This window comes from Amblyomma mixtum, chromosome 6, assembly GCF_055824585.1.
Source record: "Amblyomma mixtum isolate Tamu chromosome 6, ASM5582458v1, whole genome shotgun sequence".
NCBI classification, from domain to species: Eukaryota; Metazoa; Arthropoda; class Arachnida; order Ixodida; family Ixodidae; genus Amblyomma; species Amblyomma mixtum.
The window spans coordinates 114,472,465-114,476,244 of NC_143017.1; positions in this window are offsets into that span (position 1 = coordinate 114,472,465).

Sequence of the window (3,780 nt, forward strand, 5' to 3'; positions counted from 1 at the left end):
CACGCGATAATCCATGTAGATTAAAGTCTTACGTCTCATTAAAAAGTAGAAAACCCGCACCGAAAGTTTGAAGAACGTGGCTGTACTCCTTCATAACCGGCGTCGTCGCTTCTGCGGACGCGGTTTTGCAACCAGCGTCTCTTCTATCAATCTCTCCTCTCACGTCTCTTCCAACTCTCTTCTGTCCGCACGTGGCAGCGACTGTCGCTCAGCTCGAGCCAGTGGGCAGCCCCATGCAATTTCCTTTCCATTCTTCCTCCAGTCACAACAACAACAACAAGAGTTATTAGTATACAGTGCCTCCCGAGGTGAACGGACATCCAGACAGCCTGCGAAGAGGATAGTGAAAGGGGGAAAGCGGGCACAAAGCCGGTCGACGAGCGAAGGGGAAAGTACGGGGAAAGCACAGTGCAACGCTGAGAGCCGGACGTGCGCTGGGCGTTCGTGTTGCAAAATCGCACCTGCCGAACGCATTGTTGCGCGTGATAACTACCGAGACTTGTCGGCTGAGTGTCGAAAAGCGATAAACGTCATGATAAAAGGCAACAGAACCGTGTGCCAACTCGTATTCGAAGTCGTGGGAAAGACCTGCGTGTTTGGACAGCGGTCACCAAGAAGCCAGGATGGAACTGTGAGTGTTCTGTGACAATGTTTAACGGTCACAGATGGTGTGCTTTTTCGCGCTTGCTACTTCCTTGCGCCTCTGATTGCTAGTTCCACTGCTTGTTCACAAAGTTGCCTCTCGCTTGCCCGTTGGCCTTTTTTTCTGGTTTGCTGGCAAAACATTCTGTGTTTCTTTTTTTACGAAAAGGTAGTTTGTCGAGCTGATGGTTTGCCTTCGCTAATCTTCTGTGCCTTTCTTCGAATGGGCCATAGGTCATATAGGCGCGTAACAGACGAAGAGCCTTCATATAAACTCCATGAAATGGTTTCTGAGGAAGAAACCGCCTTATACTTATTGGGCAGCTTTCAGTGATTGCGGTGTTGTGCACTTGCATGCATGTGGCCAGTTTTAAGTGGCAAAAAGCTCCTTGCCTTCAAAAGTCCTTATTTTGAGAGGAAGGCACACTACCATTGTAGGAGAAAAGGGTGAGGGGGGGGGGGATGCAGCCAAAAAATGATTTCAAAAGTGAAGGCCGGAACAGCGTCATTTGCGTTCATATATGGGGAAGAGTTGGCTGAGAAGAAAGCTGCTCGCTTTTTATTGAGCTGGCCACATTTCCGTGAAAGGCAGAGGCCGCGATAGCGTGGATAGGCACAAATTAGTTGTATATACGCAGCTTTCCCATATGTTCAAATAGGTTACCCATATTTGTCACGTTTGCGCTGCGTTGAGACGCAACACGCGGTTACTCTGCGCTTGGCCAGGCGCAGTCTGTCTCACCTTTGTGTACGCAGGAGGAGGAGGAGGTAGAAGAGGAAAGGCAGGGAGGTTAACCGGAAGAATAATCGGTTTGCTACCCCACTGTGTACGTAGAGTGCGCGAGTAGTGTTCACCAGACAAGAAGGACGGCAACTGGACAGCAGCCCATGGTCTTCAGCACAGTGTTCGTGCCTGCCTGCCTGCCCATATGTAGCTCTCGAATTCCGCGTAAATGTTGCTCGTAGAACCGAACAGGTTTCGTTTGCAGAGCATCGCAGGAGGAGTGCAGGAAGAGAGCGCAGACAGCACAAAACGAGATGTGGTTATCGGGAGTCCTGAAAGGGGGGGGGGGGGGGGGGGCGCTGTAAAGGTGCATTTGTGTTCGAAGCCTCATGCAGGCACTGATAGCACGTCGAAAGGTGCGACACTCGACAGGATGAGTGATGCGCCTGTATCTATCCGCTTTTGTCCGAAATCCGTGTTGAGGGGAACTTGGGGGATAGCGCGACGACAACGACGAAGAGCTGCGTGCTTCGTTTGGAACGGGCTTTGTTTGCGCGCGACAAACTTAGGAGACGAATGTGATTTTTTTGATGATGATGATGATAAACTCTCAATTTACTACCAAAACTAGGAGAACCAGCCCGAAGACTGCATGGTTGCGCTGCATTAGATGAGGTCGGCAGGATCCCTTGGGACTCTGTGGCCTTGAATGCGCGAAATGAGCTGATTCTGCTGGGCCAGCTCGGTGGTACGCAGTAGGGACTCCCACGCATCTACGGCAGTTGAACTGTCCGCATTTTGTTGTGTACACGTCCACATCGTGACGTTTGCGAGGCCGAAACGCGCTTGAAAAGACCAGGACAGTGACCTTATTTGCTGCGCCCCACAGATTTCAGACCGCGTTCAGACGGTCAACAGAGGTCGGCAGACGTTAAATTTGTTCCGGAATAATGGCTGAAACCAGAATCGGTGGTAAAATCGGGAAAGCTTATACAAATGTGCAGTGAGCATTCAGATGTACTGGAGCATCTCTTCTGGGGAGCAGCTTGTAAGCGGTCCTTTAGCTGTCTGGCGAGGTCACGGGGATGGGCGCATGCTACCACTGTTGTTCCTGTCGGCTGAGTTATTGCTCGACTGGCGCAATCGTGCTTACTTATTTGCTTTTTTTTTTTGCGTGTGCTAAGTAGCAGCTAAGTCCAGCGAGTTAACAGAAAATTCTTCAGGCATCACTGAGCTGCAGGGAGTGCTGTACGGCGACCAGTAGCTTTTATCGCACTGAAGAAACTTTGTTTCGAGAAAAAATTGTCCGATAACAAACCTTTCTTTGACCTGCTTTGTTCACTTATTTCATGCGTTTGAACTTAGCTTCCAAACTTGGAATGCATGGTGCGGAAAAAAAAAAACACGGTAAAATTAAAGCTGCTGCTCGTCGAGCGGCATCAGAGATGGTTTTGTAACCTTCAGGTAATGCCTATAGCATCGTCTGGCGTGTGCTGCGTGCAGTCGGGTCACGGAGCACGACGACTTGTATAACAAAGAAGCCAATATACCTCGCGGCAAGCATGAGTATTGCAGTGAAATGCTCGGAGACCTTGTAGGATCTGTCGATATGTCGTCGTGAACAGCGGAAAAAAAGTGGTAGGATTTTAAAGTAGCCAACCGAGTAGACGTGCAAAAGCATGTTTAGCCTGGTTGGCGCATGGTTTTGCTCTGTTGGGTCGTCGGCACGTGTGGCGACGATATTAGACTCAGGTTATAAGCTCCGATCGAGGTTAAAGCTCATCTGATCTGTCCGCGCCGCAGATGGAAGTTGATGAAGAAGACGATGCGCAATGCACAGCGCGAGAGTGTGTAAAGGGTACTCGACACTAGACCGTATTCTCACTATCAATCAGGTGATATAAAAATGCGCAGATTATAATCAACCCCAATATAGCCTTTATAGGTGACGAGAAGGCATCTGGCTCAGTCGAAACTTCAGCAGTCATGCCGACATTGTTGAATCAGGTTGTAGAAGCGCCTTATGTAAAATACTGGAAGATATCTATAGCGGGTGCACAGCTATATATATACTATAGTCCTCCAAAACCGAAAACGATCGGCTGCTGTCGAACATATCCTTTTGTAGCCTCCTTCCTACTTCTAGAGCGCTGTACGCAAGTCTGACGTATGTTGTACGAAGGGAATTAATGTTATACGACTCCTGGTTTGCAGTATGATTGCTGGTTCGAATCGATAGCTCTAAGCCTTGATTCGCTCGATTATAGCGACGTCCTAGCCCGGTTATAATTACGTGTGTGGTTTCAATGACTTGTTCTGCTGTGTCATTATTACGAGTGCGGGCTGGCAGCAATTGGCTACTTTAGAGACGTAAGTATATTTCTTAGATTTTTAAATGCGCAAAAAAAGAGAAA